The sequence below is a fragment of the Monodelphis domestica genome, chromosome 5, assembly GCF_027887165.1.
Source record: "Monodelphis domestica isolate mMonDom1 chromosome 5, mMonDom1.pri, whole genome shotgun sequence".
In the NCBI taxonomy this organism is placed as follows: domain Eukaryota; kingdom Metazoa; phylum Chordata; class Mammalia; order Didelphimorphia; family Didelphidae; genus Monodelphis; species Monodelphis domestica.
Genome location: NC_077231.1, coordinates 232714395 through 232730175, shown reverse-complemented (window position 1 = coordinate 232730175; position 15781 = coordinate 232714395). Strand labels below are relative to the sequence as shown.

The 15781-nt window shown below is 35.1% G+C and overlaps 1 protein-coding gene across 5 annotated transcripts in view; it reads right to left on the bottom strand.

The window, feature by feature from the left end:
* The window catches only part of DPP6 (dipeptidyl peptidase like 6), a 1262248-nt gene that overhangs the window by 417251 nt on the left and 829216 nt on the right, over positions 1 to 15781 (bottom strand). The window lies entirely within an intron of this gene.

The following is a 15781-nucleotide window of genomic DNA, read 5'->3' as shown; positions in this document are numbered from 1 at the left end:
ATATATAATTTTATATTGCTTGCTTCTGCTTTAGGTAAATTAGTCCTCTCCTGAACTATTCTGTCATTTTGTTCCTTGAGAACTTGGACTGTACCTAATGCTACTTCTGTAGGTCCTATGATATCTCATACAGAGCTGGAAAACACATTTAAAATATTTTTTTAATTATCAGCAAGAACCATTACCTTCCAATTGAGGAATATTGCTTGGCTATATTTTTTGTCTATCGTCTCTTCAGTTGTCAAGCTTATCTTCTTAAAATGTAGGTATAATTATATTGGTACTTCCTTTCATTACACTCCCTTCAACCTCCAATTCAAGCAATTCTGTTGGTTCCCCATTAGTGTCTCCAGGATCATAGAAAATCCTCTAGATTTTTATTTATTTATTTTATTAGATCCTTACTTTTTGTCTTAGATTCAATATTAGTATTAGTTCTAAGGCAGAAGAGCAGTAAGTGCTAGACAATGGGAGTTAAGTCACTTGCCCAGGGTCATACAGCCAGGAAGTGTCTAAGGCCAGATCAAATTCAGGACCTCCTATCTCCAGGCTTGGGTCTCAAATCCACTAAGCCATGGAGCTGCTCCAATCACCTGGCTTCATAACTTGGTTCCTTCTTACTTTTCCAGTCTTATATTCTGTAATCTCTAACTCTGTGCTTCAGTGACATTTGCCTCTTGTTTGTACAATTCTCCATTTTCCAATGGGGCATTTTCATTGGCTCTACCTCATGCCTGGAATGTTATTACTTTCCTTTTTTGCCTCAAAACTTCCTTGGATTCCTTTTATTTGAAGCTAAAGTTCTACCTTCTAGCAGAAGTCTTTTCTAGTCCTTAATTTTAGTGACTTCCCCTTGAAGGATCTTCAACTTATCCTAGATATATCTTTTTTTGTACATAGTTTTTGTATGTTGTCACTTGCATTAGATCATTAACTCCTTGAGATCAGGGGTGATTTTTTTTGGGGGGGAAGAAGGCTTGCTTTGCATCACCAGCACTTAGAACAGTCCCTAGCAAATAGCAGGTGTTTAATAAAAAACCCTTTGACTTCATTGGACATAGGAAAGCTAGAAATCTATTTTGTTTAACTATGCGTATTTGTTACAATGGTTTTGTTCCCCCTCCCCATTTCAGTGTGGGGAGTAAGAGGAAAGAAAATAGAATTTTGTTACATAAAAATAATTAACTAAAATTTATGAACCACTACTAATAAGTATGGGAAATGAATTACATTTTTATTTTCACTTGTAGGCAAGAAAACACAATTATTAAGAGTCCACAGACTTAAGGTTGCCATGATACACAAAAAAGTTAAAAATCATGGTGCAAAACTATTAAAATTTTTTAAATATATACATATATAAATTATTAAACAAAATAGTAATTTTATTTGCATTTCTTCTCTCATCTCTTTCTCATCTTTGTTTTCATTATATTTTAGATGGATTTTTTTATATTATTATAATTAGGATCAATGTTCATTCTACTTTCTTTTCTCTGAATTGTTACAGGTAAATATGTCCATCTTTCTTTGTGCCTTATTTGTCATTTTAAATAATGTAGTAATATCCCAAAATTTATGCATTCTCCTATGGTTACATAGGTTGTTTTGTTGTTGGTGGTGTTATCATTCTGTTTTTCTGTTGGAAACAGAGTTGCTCTGAATATTTCTGAACAGAGTTCTCATGTTTTTCTATCTAATAGTGCTATTGTCCTGAGAAGGAAACAATAGAATCAAAATGTATTACATACTTTGTAACTCTCTTAGTCTGTGGCCGGAGGTATTTTTCAAAATAATTGCACTCCTTCCTAGCTTCACCAAATGGGCATAACATATATAATACCCATAATTTCCTTGTTTATTCAAATGGACATATTTAGTACACACCTACTATGTGCAGAGCACTGTGCTGTGGCTGAAGATCAAGATGATAATTTTAAGTCCTCTTTTCTAATTTGATAAAGGTAAAGGGGCTGCTGAGCATATTTAAAAATAGAAAAAATAGGAATATCATTAACAATATGTGTTTCTTCCTTAAAGAACTAGTCGATTTGTTCAGATTCCTGTACAACAGATATTGGCTCTCTTATAAATCTGTGTCATTTTCTTATAGAACCTGGATATCAGCTTTTTATTAGATATGCCATGTGGTTGGTGTTGGCATGGACAGGAAGACATGAGTCTGCATCTTTCTTTAAATACTTACTAGTTGTGCAACCCTGACATGCAGTAGGAGCTTAACAATTATTTGTTGGCTGTTGGCCTCTCCGAGTCTTTGTTTTTTCATCTGTAAAATGGGGATAACAGCATAAGTCTGTGTAAGGACCAAACCTATATGTGTAAAGTGCTTTGCAAATCTTAAAGTACTATAGAAATGCTAATTAGCTACTTACCATTATCACGAAACATATTACCTGCTATTTCCTTTATGTTATAACTGCTAGGGTTTTTATGTAACCAGCTCCATCTATTTTGTTCCCAATAATTTCTTCCATTTGTTTGATAGATATAAATTTTCTTCCTTTCCATAAATTATTTTCCTTTCAATATTTTGTGACTTGTTTTTTTCTCAAGTCTATGTTCTAGTTTCTGACTTCCATTTCAACTCCATAGGAAATGCAAGCTACAGAAAACAAACAAAAACGTCCTAGAGTACAACTGTCCATAGAGATGTTTTTGCATTCCCTTTTAGACTGCAATTATTGTTTAATGTAGGAGTGCAGAAGTCCAGGTCACCTTTCATTTTCTTGGCAATATTTCAAATCTACCCTAATTCTTCCAGATGTTTTACCATATGCAGATTTTCCTCATTATTATCCTCATAATTGTTAATTGAATGCTCAACAGAGATGGCTAGTCAGAAATTATAGCTTGGGGTATGTATTTGCTGGATGACTCTGGGCAACTCATTTCCTTTCTCTCAGTCTCAGTTTTCTCACCTGTCAAATGACAATAATATTACTTACACTGACTATATCACAGGGTTATTGTGATGAAAGTTCATGATATCAGTCATATATGTACCTAAGAGCTTACTAAGATGAACTAAAATCTTAGAGCACTTGTCCTAAACAATGAGGATGGAAAGAAAAAGAAACTATAGTGAAATAACATGAGAATAAACTGATCTTATGCAGAACCTGACATCCTTGGAGGCAGACAGACTTGGTTCAAATCCTGCCTCTGACCCTGAGTATCTGTGAGTCCTAAGCCAAGTGACTGAATTTCTCTTTCCTTATGACTTCCTCATCTGTAAAATAAGAGGATGAACTAATTTGCTTCTGGAGTCCCCAACAGCTGTAACTTTATGTATAAATGATGCTGATTGTTACAAGGAATGCAAACTTTCGATGCATTGGTGAGGACTCCAATTATGGTAACCACTTCAATATGAATCTATTGGATGCATTCATTATTGGATCTTTTGAAGGATAGGCTGGATATCTAGGATTTTTTTTAGTAAATCACATATATACAATGGAATGTAGTCACAAAGCATCAGACCAAAATGAGGACTTTGGTGGGATCCACCTCTTTGACACTCCCTTCTCATTTTTTTTTTCAGGAAGAGGGAGGGAATAGGAGGAGGAGGGAGGAAAGGTAGCAAGCATTTATTAAACACATATTATGTGTCAGTCATTATGCTAAACATTTAAAAATGTCATTTAATTATCCCCAAATCCTGTGAGGCAGGTAGTATTATGATCTCCATTTTATAGTTGAGGAAACTGAGGCTTAAAGACATTGTGCAGTTACATAGTAAGTGCCTGAGGCTACATTTGAACTCAGAACCTCTTGACTACCAGCCCTGCAACTCCATCCTTTTACCACCTACTGCCTCATCTCGGCCCCCAGCATCCTTTGAGAGACTCCAGTCACCTTTCTCTACCTGGCACTATCTTAACTATTCTATCAACTCAGTGGTATCATCACCAGCCTTTTCTATAGAATTCTCTGTATCCTTAACATGTGCTAACAATTACATCATTTAGTCCAAGCTATTCATTTTGTCAATGAGGTCAACAAAAGTTAAGTCATTTATGCAAAGTTACACACTTCTTAAGTAGCAGAGACAAGGTTTGAACCTAGGTGCTCAGATTCCAAATTTAGCACTCTTTTCCACTAGATGAGGACAGGTACCAAGGGTCTAATCTATCCTTCTCCCTGGCAATATTAATACATTTCAACAAGGGCTTTCTGAATTCTCTGAAAAAGTCCCTCTAATACTGGAAATTTCAGTTGCTCTGACAGCTTTGAGGAAAGGAATTTTTTGGCAGGCAGCCCCTAAATCATAGCACATAGCACATGGACAGTCACTAATGCCAATCACTGAACCTGAGCAGAGTACAAGATGGGGAATTCAAACTCTAGGTGCAACTTATGAGCTGTGGCATCTTAGACAAGTCATGCACACCTACACCATTAATTTCCTCACTGTTAAAAAGGGATAGTAGTTGTACTATCTAGTTACAACTAGTACTAACTAATTGTACTAGTTAGGTAGGTGGTGCAGTGGCTAGAGTGCTGGGTCTGCAATTAAGGAGACCCATTTCCCTGAATTTAAATCTGGTTTATTTACTTGCTGTGTGACCCAGGGCAAGTCATTTAACATTGTCTCAGTTTCCTCATCTTTTAAGTGAACTAGAGAATGAAATGGCAAATCAATCCAATATCTTAAAAAAAAAACATGCCCAAATGGACTCACCAAGAGTCATACAGTACTGAAAATGATGGAACAACATAGTTGTAACACCTATTTTAATGGTAAGAAAAGCAATAATTAGTGCTATTAAAACATTAACTTTTACAATTATGTGAGCTGTGTGTAGTGACCCTTAGTTTTTAAAGGAATGAGGTAGGATCTCATTTGTTGCTTGGGATATCTAACTAAAATTTTGGAATTTAAAAAAAAACTATCATTACCTAACTTCAAGGAAGTGGTCCTCCAATTCTTTGTTTTACTGGCATCATTATTGAGAAAGTCTTCATGGGCTAACTGTCTCATTTACCACTCTAAATATAAACAAATAACAAAAAACAAAAATTGATAAACAATAATTTGGTGAAGTTGCAACCTGGTTAACCAGCTATACCATATGTATCTTTACTTTTGTCACCTTTGGACTCTGTGATGGAGCTACCAAATCCCAGATAGAAGCATATTTTTCCTAAACAGCATTGTAGTTGTATGATTTGTGTTCTGGGCTATTTCATAGATTAAACTTTGCATAATACTGAGGGAACTCAAGTGATATGAAATATCTTTAGAAAAGCAATGTATAACTTCATTTCCATGAAAATTATTGACCCTACATCAATTGTGGAAAGATGGAGAAGCAGGGTATAAAGCTTTCTCACCCTTCTAATACCTCTATAAACAACCAAAAATAACTGCAAAATGAAAATTATTATTAGCAAAAATAGACAGGAATTGGGAGCGAAGCTGAATAGCCTGGAAAAACTAGAGCAAAAGGTGACTTCCCTAGATGCAGCCCCAAAGTCATAAGTCCTGGTGGCAGGAATAGAACAAACAATAGAATTAACAAACTAACCCCAGGGGGCAGGATTGACGACCTCATCTTATTTGCTGAGTCCCATAGCCTTCATCCCTAAGGAGACCACTGGAATTCTCAGGCAGGGGGCCATGGTAGCAGCTATGTCTACTGTGGTCTCAGCACCAGTAACCCTTGCTGGCCCACAACTGGGGATTGAAGAAGTGGACGCTGTGGAATCTGCAGGTTCTGCACCCTGGTGGCAGGCCTTCATGCCTCATTGCTAGGGAATGAGGCACTTCAGAGGCCCAAGGAATGGCGACATGACACTTACTCTATCCTGGGCTGCTACAGTAGGAAAGGAGAAGTGAGGAAGGAGAGCATGATGGTGAGTAAGGTTTCTGAGGGCCTGGGGCCTCATCAACTGTGGTTACTCCAGGACTGTGGAGTCTCTGGTTGCTGCCACACATGGAGGTGGACTGGCTGCTTTTAGTGGCAGTGGCAAAATTACCCACAAGCTCTGGTCAGAACATCTGAGATCAATCACAGTATAGAGCTTGAGTGGGGGACTGGGGACTATAAAAACTGGAATAAGTAAATAGGATCCAGGTAAAAACAAACAAAAAAACCTGAAACCGGAAACATATCCTGCACAACAGGAACCATGGCAGTACAGTAAAAAGCCAATAATTAAATCTATTGGTCTGGCTGCTGAAATTTAAAATAACAACAAAAAATGAGCAAGTAAAGGAGAAAGAATCTGAATATTATTAGTTATTATGGGAATAGAGAAGAACTTAGATCAAACTCAGAGGAGAGTGAAGTAAAAAAATTTACTTTAGAAACAGCAAAAAATTAATAAATATCTATAAGCTCAAAAAGAGCTTTTAGAAGGATTTAAAAATCCTCAAAAACCAAATGAAAGCAGTTGAGGAAAAATTAGGGAAAAATAAGAGCAATTCAAGAAAATTATGAAAGAAAGATCACCAAAATGGAAAAGGAGATCAAAACTCACAAAAAATAATGTAGTAAGAACTAGAACTGAACAAGGAAAAGCTAATGATTTCCTAAGACATCAAATAAAAAAGCAAAATCAAAAGTCTAAAATAATAGAAAAGAGTAAGAAACATCTTATTACAAGCACAACTGACCTGGAAAACTGATTAAATAGAGACAATATAAAAATCACTAGGCTTCTGGAAATTTAAGATAAAAAAAAGTTTTGATGCCATACTCCAAGAAATGATTGAGAAAAACTTCACAGAAATTTTAGATTCAGAGGGTAAAATAGAAAATTAAAGAATCCTTCAGTTACCACCTCAAAGTGAAGCAAAGATGAAAATGAACAAAAAGATCATTGCTAAGTTCTGTAGATCCCAAGATAAGGAAAAAATATTACAAGCAACAAGAAAAAGAACAAATTTAATACTGTGTAACTACATCAGAATAACACAAGAATTAGCAACCACAACATTAAAATGATGCTGGACATGGAACATAGCATTTTGCAGAGCAAAGGTGTTGTGGGGGTGAAGAGGTGCATCCCTGGGTTTCTGGAAGGATTTTTGCAAGAATGCAAGACTACAAAACTTAGCTTAAAAATAAAAAGAGAAATTTACTAATTTAGAAAGTAATGTTGAGAATGGTACAGGTGGAACAGCAAAATGGAAGGTGGCTCCTTGGGAAGACAGCATGGATGGAAAAGCTGTCCCCCAGATGACATAAATTCTGGGGATTTTATACTCTTTACAACAGATGCTGTGTCAGGGTGTGGATGTGAGTCTAGAGTGGTAAACCCTCAGGCATTCAGTCAGGGGTTTGGTTATCTGACTGGCATCTGCCTGGAGACATAGGGAATGACCCTTACAAAAGATTCCTTAGTTTTAGGGAACAGACAGATGTCTAAGATACAGTCCCATAGTACTGAGGTGTAGCTTGGAGGTGCATCTCTTTGTCCATCTTAAATCTAAAGAAAGATCAAAGGAGGACAGTCATCTCAGGATCCTATTGGGGTCATTGGAAGTTTTAGGTTAGGAGTCACAAGGATGTAAGGGAACAAAGGAATTTCCCTGATAATAGTTTGCCTAAGTTTCTGAGGGTACAATGCCCATGTCAAAAGAACTGGGCTTAAAAACAAAAACAAAAAATAATACATCCAGGAAAGATGAGCATAATTATAAAGGTAAAAAAGGAATTTTAACTATTCCTGAGGAAAACCCTAGAAAATATGAACTATAAGAAACACACAAAAGTAATAAAAGACTAATCATAAGCAACCACAAAAGGTCCAATTGTTTAATTCCTATATGGGAAGATGTTATATATGGCATCTGGAAATGGTCTAATTTCTTGGGTATTCTGAAGGGACATGTATGGATGAAAGACTTGAGGTCCTGGTGAATGTAATAGAATGAGCTGAAATGGTAGGGGAATAGACAAGAAGAAGGTAAGTGAAATGGTTTTCTCATATGGAGGAAGAATTAGTGGAGGAACTACCATGGAGAAAGGAGGAGGAGGTGGAGGGCTGGTAGTACTAGAAACCTATTCTCATCAGGCCTGGGGATAAAAAGAGAACCAAAAATAAAGCTAGAAGCATAAAAATTTTCTTCAGAAACACAGAAATAGGAAGGAAGGGGGATGGAATAAGGGAAGGCCTGGGGAGATTACATATCAAGAAGTAGGGAGGCAAAGGACAGGGAGAGATTAGGACAAGATAGGGGAGAGATTTTTAGAAGCAAACTCATATCAAGAAGTAGGAGGGCATGACCAATTTTTGGAAAAGTGGATAGGACAATTATGAAAAGATAAGGGGGGGGGCAATGGAGGGACCTTTAGGAAGGTGGACCAATTTGGAACTAAGAGGGCAAAGGGAGATGACAATGGAGGATTTTGGGGAAGGTGGGGTATGGCCCGGAGAGTTACTGGTTGAAGGAAATGGGATATCTGAGGAGGAAAATAGTAGATAGAAAGGAAGAGGAGGACAAATAGTGAGGAGAAACAAAGTAGACTGAAAGGTATTGCTAGTAACTAGAACATTGAGTGTAATAGAAAGAATTCACCCATGGAAAGAAAATGGGAAGCAGAAAAGGTAAAAAAAAAGCACCTGACAATGTATTGTTCACAAGAAACACACTGAAAATGGGAGACACACATAGAGGGAAGGTGAGGGGATGGTGCAGAATATATTATGCCTCAGGTGATCCAGTGAAGGCAGGGGTAGCAATCATGATCTCTGGCAGAGTTGTGACTGAAATGGATATAATTAGAAGGGATGAACTAGGTAACTGTATTATGTTGGAGTGGGACATAATATGGATAATGAAGGATTATCCATATTGGACTTGTATATATCAAGTGTTATGGTATTGAGACTTTTAAAGGAAAAAATTAAATGAGATACAGATGGAAATAGATAACAAAACAATAGCGAAGGACTTTAATTTTTCCCTATCATAATTAGATCAGTTTAACCAAAAAAGTTAAGGAGATGAATAGAACCTTGGATAAGTCAAATATGATAGCTATCTGGAGAACCCTGCCTCCCACCTACATGAGGTTAGTAATAGATCTAGGCCTGAGCATGCACATAATCTAAGCATAGTTTATGTTAAGGTAACGATGGTTTAGAGAGCATAAATAGTCTACAAAAGTCTTCTTTTAACATTCATTATATTATGTAGGCATTCTCGTATTCCTGAGAGGTTCTGACAGTAGAACAAAAGTTCCACTATGTATAATCAAACTGGAAAGATTTGGTTTTGGAAAGAATATGGTCCTGTCAACTGTGTCTGCTACCTAGCAAAATATGGTACCTAGTAAAATAATGTATGTTAACTGAGAACCAGATGGATTAAAATGATCAAATTAAATGATGATAAGAATGTGAAGAAACAGGCCTAATATTAAATTGCTATTGCAGCTATGAATAGTTTATTTTTAAGAAAAAAGATGGAAATATATACTAAGCTGTATAGCTATTCATATTTATTGACCCATTACAAGGATTAGACTCTAAGGGCATTACTGCAAGGGAAAAAAAACTGTGTATGTATGAAAATATTAATGGAAGCTTTGTTTATAATGACAAAATACCCTGAAGTAACACAAATGCAATGATTGGAGAAATGGCTGAATAGTGTAATTTAAATGTAATGGATAGCATTATGTTATTAGATATAAGAATGTAATAGATTGAATTGTTATTAGAAATATAAAGAAAATAAAAGAAATATGAGAAGAGATGAAAAAACAATATCCACAAAACCAAAAAAATCTAAGTAAAATAAATTTAAAGGAATCTGAAAAGCAGAGAATGTTTATTTCAGTACATCTATATAAAATTATATATTTTTAAAAGAATTATGACCATGTTTTGTCTGTAGTTTTGAACATAATTCTTTTTGTAAATTAGTTAATTTTAGTTTAGCTTAATATTGTTTAGTTAAATGTTTTGTTGTTGTTGGTTTTTAAATATATGTTAAAAAAAAGAAAAAATAAAATTATTGAGCCAATTATATCAGATAATAATCTCAGAGAAAGCAGAGATAATAAATAATACAACCTTATTTTGGCAGGGTGTTTTTCTAGCATTCAATGTACATTAACATATAGTGTCTCACTGGACCTCTATCAATATGGCCTTGTTCATTCTGGCTAGTACCTATATGTACAGATAGAAATTCCATAAATATCTTTGGTTTATACAAAATAATCTCATGTACAAGAGGCAGAATGGCTTGTTGGAAAGAGAGCCATTTATGAAATCAGAATAATTTGGATTACAATGCCTTCTTTGAGACCCAATCATTTTGCAACCCCAGACAAACAGAAGTTTATAACTTTTTCTCTCAGGGATTCTTTGGTACTCAGGTGAAGTCTATTCACCTCTTATCAGTATAACCTTTTCAAAAGTAAATATATATATATATATATATATATATATATATATATGAATACAAAGAAAACCAATTATATTGAAATATAATTATCAAAACTTCATGGAAATATAATTATCAAAACTTAATGAACCTAGACTAAGAACCTTTGTTTTAAGTCTTACTACTTCACCATTGAAATTACAGGTCCAGTTCCTATCCTTACATGCTAAACACTCACTCTCCATTTCATGGGCATCCACCATTAGAAAAACAGAAATGGAGAAAGTTTCTAGTTTTTTCAGAAATAGCCATTGAGAAGGACTATAATTAGCACTGCAAATTCATGAGAAAAATTCAGTTTCTTTTTTCTGCATCAAGGACAAATGCCTAAGGCCACTTGGCCCTTATAAATCAATTTTTTAGTTTCTGTATCATGAAATTCAGGCTGGATTTTATTGGAGATAGCCCTGGGAAATGAAATGTTATAACTATGATACCAGTATACTAATGTAAATGTAAATCTGTGAAAACCAACAGCAACTTTTAGTCTGACAGACATATCAGATCAAACTGACTAAATCACTAACTCTCCTAATTTGCATCTATTCATCTGCAATGCTTAAATAGGGAATTATAATAGAATTCCTTTATGTAATATTATTGTTTCTTTAACATTTAGAACTGAGCAAACTCTTTATTGGATAATGTGAAGTATAGCCTAATTTAACAGATTGTTTCTCTTTTAATTCTTTCTTCTTTAATAAATAGTTGGAATTGGGAAATTCTTGAACTCTATTCAATTCAATAAACTATTACCTAATACCACTGTGTTTGACATTGAGGTTACAAAGAGCAAATAAAAACATTCCTGGTAGTTAAGAAGTTTACATTCTACTCTGGGATAAAACCTATATACAGATAGGTAAATGTCCTTTGAAGATAAATGAAGATGTCATGGCAGCAGTTGATTTTTCTGTGTGCTAATGAGTAATATAGTCAGACCTGTGCCTTGCGAAGATTAATCTAGAAACTTGATAAGGGATGAACTGGAGAGGAGGGAGAGATGAGAAGCAAGGAAATCAATTAGTAGGCTATTGTAATGTTCTAGAAAATGGCAATGAAGGTTAAAATTATGGTCTTTACATGAGAACAGAAAGGGACAGACATGGGATATATTTTGAAGGTAAATTCAGTTAGGAATCTATTGATATTACAATTTTTATTAATAGTAGGAATAGCATTTTATAATATTTTAAAGTTTGTAGAACAAACTATATATGCAAATGTATATATATACATATACACAAGAGTTGTATATAAATAAATACAAATATATTTAAATATACTTGTGTGTATGTGTGTGTGTATATATATATATATATATATATATATATATATATATATATATAATTTCTCATTTGATCCTCAGAACAATCCTGTAGAGTGGGTGCTATTATCTCCATTCTACAGATAAAAAAAAAATCGAGTCTGAGAGTGGTTAAATGCTTTACTATAACTGCAGAGCTACCTAAGTATTTGGGGCAAGATTTCAATTTAGGTCTTCCTAACTTAATAACAAGACAATGTAACTTTTATAATATTTTTTGGGAAAAGAAATGGGGAAGATAGAAAAATTGGGGATAATAGGAGGTTTGTATGGGGTATGAAGGAGTTGAGGGGAGAGAGGGAATATTGATCTGTGAGGCAAAGGAGAGAGATGACCCCTGCCAAGAGGAAGTAGCAGGGGTCTGATAAGGACTGTTTGTCGTTGAATGACTGAACTGAAGTTCAGCTCCCTCTATGACCAGAAAAGATAGCCCACTTATCTGACTGTGAATTCAAATAATATCAAGTTTATTAACCAGTTGGGATTGGAGTTTTTTCTCAGCTTCAGAGCTGAGGCCAGGCCCAGAGGCTGGCAGAGGGTTTCTCCCAGTCCTGTCTACTCTATATCAGTCCTCTCTTTGTCTAATTCAGAATCTTAGCAGTAGACAAAAAGCAAACAAGAACAGGTTTGACCTTCAGAAGTGATTGGGCCTGAATCTTTGGGCTGAACCAAGAAGAGGTACACCACACCAGACTGGGCTGACCAAGCTCCTCTCTCCACCCATGCCAGGCAGGAAGTCAAACCCGGCGGGAAGGAAGTGCTAGTCACAAGACCCAACTGCCACTCCCAGTTGCACCTTCCCCCACAAACTGTCAGTCTTGTTTCCTTTCTATACTTTTGGACTTAAGATCCTGTGAGAATAATAGTAACACTATGCTGCCTGTATTTATAGAACACCTTTCTTCAAAAGAGGTTGCTCATATATTAATGTCTGACTCCAATTATCCTAATGAATGCTAATGGAAAAATTGAGAGATGGGAAATTTATCCACTTTATTCACAGTCAGCTAGCAAAATCCTGGGATCCACTTGGGAGAGTGGTAAAAACCATCATTTCATTTTGAGAACAATGTTTTAAAATGTATTAAAATAAAATACCAGGGACTACAAAGGAAACCACATAAATCTGAAGTACAGTTGTCAAAATATTTAAAAAGAGCAAGATTTTAGATGCCAGGTTAAGAACCCCTGCAAGTCAATTCTTAACTGTTTGATCCCTTAGTGTGCTGAGAATTGCTTGAATTTTTCACTATTAGAGTAACTCCTTTGAATTACATATGCAGTTTAACTACTGATCCTTCTACCTATATATTCACCTTGATCAGCACCTAGAAAAAGAGTAAAAACCTAAATTGACTTTTTTTGTCCCTCAAAATAGAAGTAGTTTATATATATATATATGTATGTATGTATGTATACGTATATAAAAATACATACATATGAAACATTTCTAACATCAGCTTGTCTGATAGTAATGTTGGTCCCAAATTAAAACAGTAACAAAATAACAGGAAGCAAATCTCAAATATAAGCAAAGATCAACATAGTTCATTTGTACATGTTATAATAAAAAAGTCCCTTTTTGTTATTAGTAAAGTGCTTAGCAAAATGCATGACACATAGTGGGTGTTTAATAAAAGCTTGTTTTTTTATTGTTTCTATTCCCTTTAACATAACATTATATACGATGATACAGGACAAATCTGAGGTATTTATATCAAAGAATGCTAACCATTTCCAGAGAAGAAACTACTAGAGTCAGATGCAGACCAAAGTATACAATTTTTCACTTTAATTTATTGGGCGTGTTTGTTTTATGTTATATATCTCTTATAAAAATGAACAATATGGAAATATGTTTTGTATGATAATACATGTATGACTCAGATCAAATTGCTTGCCAGCTCTGGGAAGGAGGGGAGGGAGGGAGGAAGAGGATTTGGATCATAAAACTTCAGAAAACTTAAGTGGTAATTTATTACTACATGTAATTGGTAAAATAATCTTCATAATAAAGAAAAAATAATGTAAAAAAAGATAACACTGTAATCATCTCTCTAGGTTATTGTGTATATAGGATTTAAGTCAATCTAAGATGGTACATGAAATGCTTTATTTCTATTATTTATAGCTTATTTTTAAATATTCATTTTAACTTTAACAATACAGTAAAATTTTTGTTTTTAGATCCCTTTTTAAACATATTTGCTCTGTGATTTTGTGGCTCTTACTATTCTTTATAAAATTGTAATCAAGTTAGTACTGAATTATTTGTTTTCTCTGTTGTTGTTTAATTGTTTAGTAATGTCTGACACTACATGACTCCATAGACCATGTTGTCAATGAATATTTTTTTCCTAAATAATGGAAGAATAATTTCCTTCACTAGTTGAGGCAAACAGAGGTTAAATGATTTGCCCAGGATCACACAGCTAGTGTCTGAGGCCACATTTACAAATCAGGTCTTCCTCACTCTGGGCCCACTGCTCTATCTACCAAGCCACTCAGCTGCCTCCTAAAAAAATAAAAAGAACCATATACAGAGCTGTTGTTTACTCATTTTTCATTGATGTCCAACTCTTCATACTTTTAAGGTTTTCTTGACAAAGACAATGGAGTGGTTTGCCATTTCCTTCTCCAGCTCATTTGACAGATAAAGAAACTGAGGCAAACAGGGTTAAGTGACTTGCCTATGGTTACACAGCCATTAAGTGTCTGTTACTAAATGGTTCTAAGAGCCCAGAAAATTCTGAGAAGAACTACCTCAAGACCCTAATGCATAGATTCTAGGACATGGAACTGTACTACCGTGATGACCCATATTCAGAACAACCTTAAAGTTTCTTACTAACACTCCTTTAGGCTCTCTTACAAAAGCAATTTTGAACACAAGGAAGGTGAAGTTTAGGGCAACCCCAAAGCACATTAATCAAAGAATCTTAACATTAGAAGTCTCCATGTCCAACACTGCCAACCTTGCCAAGTATAAAGGCACACCTTATACAGTATCCCTTCCTCAACCAGTCTCTGATGAGTCTATTCTATTTGAAAAAGATACTGGAGTGCTTTGCATTTCACTTCTCAAGCTCATTTTTACAAATAAGGAAATTGAGGCAGACAGGGTAAAATGATTTGCTCAGGTTGCACATCCAGTAAGAGTCCAAGGCCAGATTCCATTATTATTGAAAAGTTATTACTGATAAGAGATTTCTTGTTTATAGTGAGCCAAAATCTGCCTCCTTACTACTTCCAGCCTTTGATACTAGGTCTTACTGCTGGAATCTCACAGAGCAAATCTACCTCTTCCTTGTACTAGCCTTATCACGAATCTGTAATACCAGTAAATTAAAGATTGCATTAGGAAACCTCTCAAGTTCCTTTCAACTCTAAAATCCTATGAATATTTGATTATAGCTAGTCAATCAAAAAGCATTGATTTAGCATCACATACCAGGCACTGTGCTAAGTAAGAGGGAATACAAAGAAAGCTATTGTATCTTCTCTCAGTGTTTTGTTATCCAGGCAATAAGATATTTTCCTAGTTTGGGGAGAAAGGGGAAAAAGGGTAATATGTCAGTTTCTCATCATTTAAAGATGCGGCAACCACAAATTCTGCTCATTATCCTGTCATAAAGGAAACTAGCTATTATCCAGAGGTATTCCTAAATTGGACAGAAGCAAAGAAAAGTAGCTACAAACACCACCCTCTTTTCTCACCCTCATAGTTTTGGAATCCTATTATCATTTCCTGGATGAATGGATGACAGCAGACTGCAGTCACAAACAACACATTTTAATGGGAGATGGGTCTCCCCTCTTAGGACCTGATGCTTTTTGCCAAATGCCATTGTAAAACCCTAGCTTTTTTGGCACTGGGCTACAAAACCCAAAGAATGGTTCAATCACTTTCCTTTCTGCTTTGAGGTTTCTTTCAAATTTATTCAGAAGCCACCTAGACTAGACATACCACCAAGAGGCCCCTTCAAATATATTTTAATTGTAGAATTTAGATTTGGATGGGAGTT